Consider the following 12,929-nt stretch of genomic DNA (forward strand, 5'->3'; position numbering starts at 1 on the left):
TTTATTTCAAAACTATAGATAATTCATAAATCATATCTGGGGACTCTAAGACAGCACAATGCTTCAAAGAAATTACTCCACCTGAACTGACTTAGAGAAAGCTAAAATTGTACCCCTGCCCTCACTGAGCTCTTCCCCATACCTGTGTCCGTTCTAGAGATAAGCAGTGAGCACCTCTGGGGTTGATGTAAAGCAACTTGAAGCTGATTTTCCCTCTCTCTGAGTCAAACCGGATCGGAATTGACAAGCAAGGGTTTTAATTCAAAAAACCTTTTAGTAAAATTATAGACTGCATAGAAGCAGAACTATAAATGAGAGCTAGTGAATAAGTTGAAATAAGAACTTTATCACCTTTGCTAATTATGTCAAGAAGAAATTTAAATCAAGAGTTTCCAAGGAGGAACAATGGTTGGATAATCCAGCATCAGGTAAGTGGCAAGTCTTTATTAGGAAAGAGTTGTGATTGCTGGTTATGATGCTTAACTTGACACACTGATTTTCAATACTAGTTATTTAAAATATTGATGCAAGACCCTACCCCCAAACCAATTAAATCAGAATTCCTAGGGGTTGGGCCCAGGCATCAATATTTTTTAAAAGATTCCCAAATGGTTCTAGTGGGCAGCTTGAGTTGAGACCCACTCCCTTAGTTAACAGAGCTCAGTTACCTGAAGAGGTAAATGCTTTTTTTAAAGTTTGACTTTTTCCCTTGAGCATCAGACAAATCATGTTGATTAATTAACATTTTCCAAACAACAGCAATGAATTAACTGCTGCTAATGTTCAGGCCATGAAATTAGACATGACTGCTAGGCATCAGACTCATCTCCCCAGATAGAAGGCTGAAAATGGATTTCCGAGAATGAGGGCTTGGCAGATAACAATCAGATGTGGGTTGACCTTGGCTGAGCAAGTACCATGTAGGGAGCAAAAAGACAGACCTACGAGCTTATTTCTGTGTTCACTCAAGTATTTAAGTGCACCAGGCACTGTGCTAGGGCTCGAGAGTCTGAAATTAAGTCTGAAATTAAGAATATGACCCATGTCCCCACAGGAACTGACAGTCTAATGGGGAAAAAGAAATGTAGACAAAACTTTCCAGTCATGCAATATGTAATTGAGGTACATAGCAGGTACTTGGGGAGCCCAAGGAGGAAGCTCAGAGGCCTCAAGATGATAGGTGAAGATTCCTGAAGAAGGTAACTATGACCTGAATCTAGAAGGGCTGGTGGAACTCTGCTAAGTCAATGGAGTCTATAACCTGCGCCAAGGTGAGGAGAGGATGGCAGTTCCGGGAACAACACAAGTGATAGATGAAGCTGGAAAGGTAGTCAGAGAGCTAATTACAAAGACCCTTGTATGCAATCTAAGGATTTTGGATTTAACTTTGGAAGTGATGAGGATTATTGATGGATTTTCAGTAGGAAAATAATGTGATCAGATTCACGTTTAGAATGATCATGCTAGCACTTACGAGTGATCACTATATCACTTACAGAGCCTTGCTACTGGAAGTGCTGTCCACAGACCAGCATCATCCACATCACATGGGAGCTCGTTAGAAATAAAAAAAATCCCAGGCCCCATCCCAAACGTACTAAATTAGAATCTGCATTTTAACAAGCTCCCCACATGATTCACATGCACATCAAAGCTTGAGATGCACAGTTAAAGAGGAGAAATTTTCATAAGAAAAGGAAGCAAGATTTTAGGAAGACCATTTAGGAAGCTATGGCAACAATTTATTAAACTATTCCTTTAAACAGCTCTTTAACAACTACCTATAGACGTACCCATGCATAGACTGTCCTCCAAAACATCCAATTGATAAGTAAAACACCCAAGCAACATTTGTGTAGACAAGATGAGTTTTATCCACTAGAGACCTTCATTTTCCACCAGATTAGCCAGAATTCTATAGACACAACCATAGCATGAGAACAACAACTCATTTGCACTAGAATATGCAGTGGTCTCTGTTGTGGAATTTCAGGTACAGTTTCAGTAGAAGGGAGAAGAGGTCCCTTTGTCTAGTTCTGATAATGGGTACAGACAACGAGACCATAGTTTTTCTCTCTCTGTTATCTCAAAGACCATGTGTGGGGTGAACACTAGCTTGGTAGGGGAGATCCAGACTAAAATCAATTGTGAACTTTACAATCGCTAATTGCGTGTGCTAAGAAACACATAGAGAAAGACAGAGACAGAGACATAGAAGACAGAGAGAGAGATCAGAAAAGAGAGATGAGAGAGGCTATAAGTCTTGGGGTGGTTTTTGGTGGAGATAATTTCCTCTCTTTGATCATGGGCAATAGCAATGATGGGAGAAAGCTGGGGCTACCCTGAGGCACTCCTTTTCGTCGGAAAATAGCCTTCCTACAGAAGTGAATCTTGAAGAAGTTGGAAGAGGGAGTGTGATCTACTAGGTAAGAAGTAGGGGGTTTAAAAGGACAAACAAGCAATTAGTCTATAAATAAGCACAAGTGTACCTCATCTTTAACAATCAGCGTGTTATTGAACAGGGTGTACAAATCGGACTGGGGTTAAATTAAACCTATTTTAAGCCCATTCTGGGAATTTGCTATTTAAAGGAATCCTTTGTAAAGTGGATAATCACTCACTAATGAAGCTTTTGTTAAACCTGGAGTTCTACAAAGCTGAAGTTCCCAAACAGACTGTGATTGGAAGATCACCCCACAGATACCTGGCAGAGTACAATTTGTCTGTGTGCCAAAGAACCAAGCTCTGTAAAGAGAGTCCAGTGGTTAGGGAACCCACCCTCAAAAGGAAATAGAGTCCTATCTTTGTGGGAAAGTGAGTACATAGATAGATAAAGAAACACATAACTTGGTGACCAGAAGAGGATCTAAGACCCAGGGGTCAAGTGAAGCAAATAGAGGACTGGTAAGAAGAGAGCAGATGGATTAGTAGACAGCACCTCAGAGGTAGACAGAAGAAAGGGGAGTGACCACGAAAAATCTGGAGATTGTACTTAAATCATGATTAAATCCTTCTTTACTCATCTCAGGATTTCTATCACTGGTATCCAGAATGTTTTAAAATACTGTTAATTCAATTACCTGAGAGGCATCTGTAAGTTCTTAACTAGCTAGAGAGACATTCTGGTTGGAAGCAATGTAATATACAAGAAATCTAGTGTTACTTGAGTGATCTTGCTTATCTTGACTCTAAGTGCCAAAAGAAGACATCCTTCTGCACTAGACTTCTTGGAATGCCTTCACACAAGAGATTGAGCTTGGGTGGGAAATTGAAAGATGGGGAAATTTGGTAATTTGAAAAGAGAGGTAAAAAAAGGGAATGAGAGTTAAATCTAGATGTACAGCTAAGACTCTCTCTTTAAATTATCAAGCACAAATCATGGACTTGCAAATAAAAAGGTATATACAGCTATAAGCATGATATGGGACTCTAAGAATGAGCCCAGGGTGAGGAGATAAGGACCAAGCACATTCCACTTCCCAATAGCCATCTAGGATCATCACATCCTCCTTAGCATCTCACACTTTCCGTAAAGTAGACTGCTCCCTTCCTAAAGCCCAAGGCCGAATGAGAAGGAGGTTGGAAGGTACAGACACAATACTCCACTGAATCAAAAACGAATGCAATGGGTGAAAAAAAAAAAATCCAAGATATGGGCCAGTGAAAGGGTCAGAAAGGGGTTAAGTAGAGTCAAAAGAAGCTCCATTTAGATTTCAGCCAAGATCAGTACCAGCTATTTCTCAAAAGCTTTTAAGACTTCATGTAACTTAGCAACTGACCTATGTTTGTTTTTTGTTTTGTTTTTATCCACGTCAGTTTCTCTGTAGTTACTATCAGCAAAAAATGCTTAGGATTGTGCATTTACTGAGGGATGGGAGGCAAGCAATAAAAAGTTTGTGCTATGGCCTGTTTGGCACGGTTGTGACAAAACAGGACAACAAAAAAGAGGAGCAAAAGGTCCAATCCTTGGGATCCTCAAAAAAAAAATTAAAGCCTGAAGACTGTCCCTGGGATCCAGACATGCTTTCAAGAGAGTGTGTCCCAGAAGAAGGCCCATGGTGGGACATTACCTTGAGATGCTTCAGGATTTTATTCCCTGTCTATCTGAAAATTAGAACCAAACCAGGCGGTTAGTCTTCACAGACGACCCTATTGTATCCCACATTGAACCACAGGGGCTGAAAAATAAATCAGGCTCTCTTACAGTAGACTCGGGGCCCCCACAAGAACCCTAGCCCTCCATCCCAACCGGATTCTGGTTCCCTCTTCTTGGTGAAGAATATTTGAAAATGCCATGGTCAGTGAGCTCTCCCGAAGGTCAACACACGCACACCCTTGTCTTCTTGCTGCTGCCATGCTGTGGCAGTTGCCGGGACAGCTCCCAGTTTCCTCAACAGCTAGGCAGCATAATGTGCATATCAGCACCACCCTGGCGGACAGCTCATAGCAGGGCCTTCTGTGGAGTTTGTCAGAAATTTGTTTAAAACTCTCAGTAAGGTAAAGAAAGCAAACTTCCTAGTTGCAAGCTCAGCTGTCCCTTTCACTCAACCCTGAGAAGGAGCCAAGAAGTTCTGTGACCTTCTTTTGGCTCAAGAAGGGCTCTCACATCTCCCCCCAGGATGCCCATTTTAGAGAGTTGGGCACCTGGAGGTAGGTGTTTATTCGTACTGGTTTAGACTTCAGTGATGCCACCAGGAATTCTGGGTCTTTCTATCTTCCCATTCTGCAATCCTTCGCTTGTTGGCTTTTTGTCTTCTAATAGTCTCAGGATGGCTGCCCTCGCTCCAGCTACCTGCATTCAAGAAAGACAGAAGGGAGATAGGAAGTTACTCCAGCAACATCTGTCCATTTTATTAGGAAAACAGGGGCTTTCCCTAAAGCACTCAGAGATTCCCATTTAGATCTCATTGGCCAGTACTGTCAGATGACCACTTCTAGCTGCAAAGGATACTGGGAGAATGAGTATTGAGCTTTCCCACTCTTTGTAGTTAAAGGGGGCAAGGCAGAAAGGGGTTAACATAATCAGCTAACACGTCTGTCATAAGCAAAAAACATACCCACTGTGAGGCTACTTCCTCATCTATAAAATGGAATAATTCTAGCACCTATTTCATAGAGATATATGAAGCTACATGGCATGGTTCCTATAGGACACAAGACACACAGCCACATGAGGTCCCAGGACAAGCACTGGATATTCTGTAGTCATTACCAGGGATATGCAAACAAAACTCTGGGTTACAATGTGATCCTAACGTCTATAAAGAACTTTTCAGGTGAGAAAGGTGCACATCAATGTAAAAGTAATAGAAAGCTTGAATCTTCATGATCTCAGAGTAAAAAACAATTTCTTTTTTAAAAGGCTGATAAATTTGACTATATTGAAATTAAAATTATCCCTAATTTACAGAGAAGCTGGGGCTCAGAGAGATTAAGTAACTTTCCCAAGATTACATAGTTAGCAATAATCATGAAAATAATAACTACCATATATGGAACACCTAGTGTGTACATACATTACATTTAATCTCACAACAACCCTGCAAGATAGATATTATTATCCCTACTAAGCTAAGCCAGCTGGTAGGTCAGGAGAGCCAGTATGGGAACCCAGGGCTATCTGATTCCAAAGCTCTTCCTGTTCTATCCTAATGTGCTATGTGCTACCATCCAGAGATGGGACCCAGGGAATGATCAAAAAACACACTCAAGTGGGCCAGTTCTGGACCTGTACTTTAAATAAATCAATCAAACCACTTCAGATCAGCTGAGGGGAGAAGGCTATTCAGTATAAACTATGATGAGGCAAAAACTTCGACACACTCTTGCCCCGCAACCTGTAGACAAATGAGCCAGGCTCTCAATTCTGGAGCCCATCCACCCACTACCAATTACTGGCCAACTTCCCAGCTGTCCCACAGCTTCTTCTCGCCGCCTCAGGAAGAATCCTTCTCCTCAAAAGACACTTCCCCATCCAACCTGTTGTAGGACCTGAGATACCACACTGGGGCAGCCTTGAAAAGTGGCCTTGTCTCTGGGAGATGTTATTCTTGCTCATAGTTTATTAGAAATGAATTTAACTCATTCTCTTTTTAATAGACAGTCAGCTAAGAACACAAGGAAATGGAACCTCACATGGGTTACATTTTTTGTAGGGAAGTAGGAAGCTAGATTAGGTAAAATGGAAAGAGCACTGGACAGAGAGTCTGGAGCCCTGGGTTCTGATTGCAGCTGTGCTTCTCCATTGATTGGTTAACTGGGTAAGTCTTTTCAACTGCATGAGCTTAAGGGTTTCTTACAGCTCAGGCCCTGGAGAGGCAGGAAGCAGGTCTGAAAAGGCAACTTTTTGAAAGAGGTGTCAGAATCTTGCTTAGCCACTAGCAAGGCCAATATTTTGGGGATAGCCAATTAAGACTGGAGGTAGGTGGGTGAAAATATAATGCAGAGAGCAGCTATCAACATTGACGGAGACTTACGAAGTCAAGATGGTGGCGTAAGCAGACTCAACTCACCTCCTCCCGCGGACACAGCCAATTTACAACTACTCGTGGAAAAATTACCCCTGAGACAGAACTGAAAACTGGATAAGAGGAACTCCTGCAACAACAGACAATCCTAATTGAGGTGGAAGAGGCAGAAACTCCCTTCTGGAGAGAAAAACGCCGCCTTCACAAGCCGCCAGCTTCACGGCCGCCCGGGAGCAGCTCACAGGTACGCAGCCTCCCTGGAGGCGCGGGGCCCTGAGCCGGGGAGCGCCCTCGCTGGGGGCATTTTGTAGACCCAGCACAATCGAGAGGAGTGGCATAATATCTGACTTTGCCTGCTACTAAAACATTGGGGAGAACCCCCAGAAAAGCTGGTTCACAAAGACATTAAAACCGGCTCTTAAAGGGCCCAAGCGCAAACTCACCCATTTCAGAAAGCATCCTAAAATCACCAGAAAGGAAGGTGCACAGTGCTGTGGTGAAAAGAGACTCACCTAGTGGGCACTGAGTGCATCTCGGTGAGAGGTGAGACCTCTCCAGGGACTGGGACATTGGCGGCAGCCATTGTTGTGGCCTGGTGTGGGCATGCTGACACAGACGCCATTGGAGTTCTCCCTGGGGCCTGCTAGCCCAGGGTCTGCCCCACCCGCTAGAGCACCGATTTAATCCAGCTCAGCCAGGGCAGGCAGCCCACCCTAGAGACTGGCCCCACCCAACAACAAGCCCTCAGGCAACTTGTGGGCCTGCATAGATTGGTGGCTGGATTCTCTGCAGCCTGGCCACTGAGCTGACTTTAGCAGGGCAGTGCGTGCACAAGGAGCAGGTGGAGAGTGTGAGGTGGTGGCGGAGTGTGTAGGGCTCCGGCTGTGGAGAGACTGGGTCCGCTTCGGGAGGTCAGGGTGCACACAGGGGTCAGGACTGTGTTGACTCTGTGTGTGGAACTGTGGGCGGCAGGGCTTGTCAGCTGCAGAAGACTTGTGCTTCTCAAAGACCCACATAGGGGGTTTGCCCCACCTTACAAAGCCTGAAACAATTGGGTGCTCCTGTGCCTGAGGCCAGCCCCACCCAGCTGCAATCCTCAGAGAGCTGACAAGAGACCTAAAGGCTGGAGGCTTATAGCAATTTTAAGGCCCTGAGCCTAACAACCTGCCATGCTGGGGGCCCACTCACTTAAAAGAAATACTGCAACACAAATGTGGTATTAGAACTTGCAGCCAACTGTGCTGGGGCTCCCCACACCTGATAAAGAGACTGAAGGGCCCACAACAACTACAAACAGCTGAGCATTACAACAGCTGGCCAGGAGCATAACTCGGCCTCTCTGGGCGCCTACAGGGAGAGCAAACAGGCCACAACAGAAGGACACACGTGGCCCACATAGGGGTCACCCCTGGAACATTGAGTACTGAAGGAAGCACACTGCAGGCCTCCTAAGCCATCACTTACATAAGGTCACCTATCCAAGAGCAGGAGACGTAGCTGACCTACCTAATACGTAGATACAAGCACAGGGAAAGAGGCAAAATGAGGAGGCAAAGGAATTCATTCCAAGTAAAGGAACAGGACAAAACCCCAGAAAAGGAACTAAGTGAAACAGAAATGAGCAACCTACCCGACAGAGAGTTCAAACTAAGAGTGTTAAGGATGCTCACTGATCTGGGGAGAAGAATAGATGAACTCAGTGAGAATGTCAACAAAGACATGGAAGATATAAAAAAGAACCAATCAGAAATGAAGAATACAATACTGGAAATGAAAAATTCACTAGAGGGACTCAAAAGCAGAGTAGAGGATACAGAAGAACGGATCTGTGAGCTGGACGAAAGACTAGAAGAAATTACCCAAGCTGAACAGATAAAAGAGAAAAGAATTAAAAAGAGAGAGGACAGTCTACAGGACCTCAGGGACAACATCAAGCACACTAACATCCGTGTTATAGGTGTCCTGGAAGGAGAAGAGTGAGACAAAGGGGCAGAGAATCTATTTCAAGAAATAATAGATGAAAACTTCCCTAGCCTAAGGAAGGAAACAGACATCCAGGTACAGGAAGCACAGAGATCCCCAAACAAGATAAACCCAAAGAGGCCCACACCAAGACATATCATAATCAAAATGTCCAGAATTAAAGATAAAGAGAGAATCCTAAAAGCTGCAAGAGAAAGTCAAGTTACATACAAAGGAAACCCCATAAGGCTATCAGCTGACTTCTCAGCAGAAACCTTACAGGCTAGAAGAGAGTGGCACAATATATTTAAAGAGCTAAAAGGAAAAAACTTACAGCCAAGAATACTCTACCCAGCAAGGTTATCATTCAAAATGGAAGGAGAGATCAAAAATTTCCCAGGCAAGCAAAAATTAAAGGAGTTTGTCACTGAGAAACCAGTGCTACAAGAAATGTTAAAGGAACTGATTTAAGGGGAAAAGAGAAGACCACAAATAGGAAAAATTATTTATTTCCAGGATAAGAACGTAATGGATACAAATGCACAAAAAAGAGGTTAGATATTATATCAAAAACATAAAAGGAGGGAGGAGGGGAGTTAAAGAGTACAGCTTTCAGACAGAGGTCAAACTAAAGAGACCATCAATTCTGCATAGAAGGAGAAAGGAACAGAGAAGGACTACTAAAACACTGAGAAAAAAAAAATTAAAAAATGGCAGTAAGTACATACTTATCAATAGCTACTTTAAACGTCAATGGACTAAATGCTCCAATTAAAAGGAATAGGGTGGCTGATTGGATAAAAAAACAGGACCCATATATATGCTGCATACAAGAGACACACTTCAGACCTAAAGACACTCACAAACTGAAAGTGAAGGGATGGAAAAAGATACTCCACGCAAATGGCAATGAAAAGAAAGCTGGGGTAGCAGTACTCATATCAGACAAAATAGACTTTAAAACAAAAACTGTAAAAAGAGACAAAGAAGAGCATTATGTAATGATCAAGGGAACAATCCAGCAACAGGATATAACACTTGTAAATATCTACGCACCTAATGTAGGTGCACCTAAATATATAAAGCAATTATTAACAGACATAAAAACAGAAATAGACAGTAACACAATAATAGTAGGGGACTTTAACACTCCACTTACACCAATGGATAGATCATCCAAACAGAAGATCAATAAGGAAACATTGGCCTTAAACGACACACTAGAACAGATGGACCTAGTAGATATATACAGAGCATTCCATCCAAAAACCGAAGAATACACGTTCTTTTCAAATGCACATGGAACATTCTCCAGGATTGATCACATATTAGGCCACAAAACAAGTCTCCATAAATTTAAGAAGATTGAAATAATATCAAGCATCTTTTCTGACCACAACGGTATGAAACTAGAAATCAACTATAGGAAGAAAATCAGAAAAACCACAAATACGTGGAGATTAAACAAAATGCTACTGAACAATGACTGGGTCAATGAAGAAATCAAAGAAGAAATCAAAAAATACCTGGAGACAAATGAAAATGAAAATACAACATGCCAGAATTTATAGGATACAGCAAAAGCAGTTCTAAGAGGGTAGTTTATAGCAATACAGGCCTATCTCAACAAATAAGAAAAATCTCAAATAGACAATCTAACAATGCACCTAAAGGAACTGGAAAAAGAAGAACAAACAAAGCCCAAAATCAGTAGAAGAAGGGAAATAATAAAAATCAGAGCAGAAATAAATGAAAAAGAGACCAAAAAAACAATAGAAAAAGTTAATAAAACCAAGAGCTGGTTCTTTGAAAAGATCAACAAAATAGACAAACCACCAAGAAAAAAAGAGAGAAGGCACACATAAGTAAAATCAGAAATGAAAGAGGAGAAATTACAACAGACACCTCAGAAATACAAAAGATTATAAGAGAATACTATGAAAACTATATGCCAACCAATTCAACAATCTGGAAGAAATGGATAAATTCTTAGAATCATACAACCTTCCAAAACTGGATCAAGAAGTAGAGAATTTGAATAGACCAATCACCAGTAAGGAGATCGAAACAGTAATCACAAACCTCCCCAAAAATAAAAGTCCAGGACCAGACGGCTTCCCTGGTGAATTCTACCAAACATTCAAAGAAAACTTAATACCTATCCTTCTCAAACTCTTCCAAAAAATTGAGGAGTGGGGGAAGCTCCCTAACTCATTCTACGAAGCCGACATTACCCTGATACCAAAACCAGACAAGGACAACAGAAAAAAAGAAAATTACAGGCCAATATCACTGATGAACATCGATGCAAAAATCCTCAACAAAATACTAGCAAATCGCATACAACAATACGTTAAAAAGATTATACACCATGATCAAGTGGGATTTATTCCAGGTATGCAGGGATGGTTTAACATTCACAAATCAATCAACGTGATACACCACATTAATAAAATGAAGAATAAAAATCACATGATCATCTCAATAGATGCAGAGAAAGCATTTGACAAGATACAGCATCCATTTATGATAAAAACTCTGAATAAAATGGGTATAGAAGGAAAGCACCTCAACATAATAAAGGCCATATATGACAAACCCACAGCTAATATCATCCTCAATGGTGAAAAACTGAAAGCTATCCCTCTAAGAACAGGAACCAGACAAGGATGCCCACTGTCACCACTCCTATTTAACATAGTACTGGAAGTCCTAGCCAGAGCAATCAGGCAAGAGAAAGAAATAAAAGGGATCCAAATTGGAAAGGAAGAAGTGAAACTGTCACTATTTGCAGATGACATGATATTATGTATAGAAAACCCTAAAGAATCCACCAGAAAACTTTTAGAAGTAATAAACGAATATGGTAAAGTTGCAGGATACAAAATCAACATAGAAAAATCAGTTGCATTTCTATACACTAACAACAAAGTAGCAGAAAGAGAAATGAAGAATACAATCCCATTTACAATTGCAACAAAAAGAATAAAATACCTAGGAATAAACTTAACCAAAGAGGTGAAAGAGCTGTACACGGAAAACTAAAAAAACATTGTTGAAAGAAATTGAAGAAGACACAAAGAAATGGAAAGATATTCCATGCTCTTGGATTGGAAGAATTACCATCGTTAAGATGTCCATACTTCCTAAAGCTATCTATAGATTCAATGCAATCCCTATCAAAGTTCCAACAACATTTTTCACAGAAATAGAGCAAAGAATCCTTAAATTTACATGGAACAACAAAAGACCCCGAATAGCTAAAGGAATCCTGAGAAAAAAGAACAAAGCTGGAGGTATCACACTCCCTGACTTCAAAATATACTACAAAGCTATAGTAACCAAAACAGCATGGTACTGGCACAAAAACAGACACACAGATCAATGGAATAGAATCGAAAGCCCAGAAATAAACCCACACATCTATGGACAGCTAATCTTTGACAAAGGAGCCAAGAACATACAATGGGGAAAAGAAAGTCTCTTCAACAAGTGGTGTTGGGAAAACTGGATAGCCACATGCAAAAAAATGAAAGGAGACCCTTACCTTACACCATACACAAAAATTAACTCAAAATGGATTAAAGACTTGAATGTAAGACCTGAAACTCTGAAACTTCTAGAAGAAAACATAGGCAGTACGCTCTTCGACATTGGTCTTAGCAACATATTTTCAAGCACCATGTCTGACCGGGCAAGAGAAACAACAGAAAAAATAAACAAATGGGACTATATCAAACTAAAAAGCGTCTGCACAGCAAAGGAAACCATCAACAAAACGAAAAGACAACCTAACAATTGGGAGAAGATATTTGCAAACCATACATCTGATAAGGGCTTAATCTCCGAAATATATAAAGAACTCATGCATATCAACAACAAAAAAACTAACAACCCAATTAAAAAATGGGCAAAAGACCTGAACAGACATTTCTCCAAAGAAAATATACAGATGGCCAACAGACACATGAAAAGATGTTCAAAATCACTAACTATCAGGGAAATGCAAATCAAAACTACAATGAGATATCACCTGACGCCCGTCAGAATGGCTATAATTAACAAGACAAGAAACAACATGTGTTGGAGAGGATGTGGAGAGAAGGGAACTCTCATACACTGCTGGTGGGAGTGCAAACTGGTGCAGCCACTATGGAAAACAGTATGGAGATTCCTCAAAAAATCAAGGATAGAACTACCATATGATCCAGCTATTCCACTGTTGGGTATTTATCCAAAGAACTTGAAAACACCAATGCATAAAGATACATACACCCCTGTGCTCATTGCAGCGTTATTCACAATAGCCAAGACTTGGAAGCAACCTAAGTGCCCATCAAGGGACGAATGGATAAAGAAGATGTGGTATATATACACAATGGAATACTTCTCAGCCATAAGAAATGATGAAATCCAGCCATTTGTGACAACATGGATGGACACTGAGGGTATTATGCAAAGTGAAATAAGTCAGAGGGAGAAGGTTAAATACCGTATGAT

This window comes from Diceros bicornis, chromosome 11 (genome assembly GCF_020826845.1).
Source record: "Diceros bicornis minor isolate mBicDic1 chromosome 11, mDicBic1.mat.cur, whole genome shotgun sequence".
Lineage (NCBI taxonomy): Eukaryota > Metazoa > Chordata > Mammalia > Perissodactyla > Rhinocerotidae > Diceros > Diceros bicornis.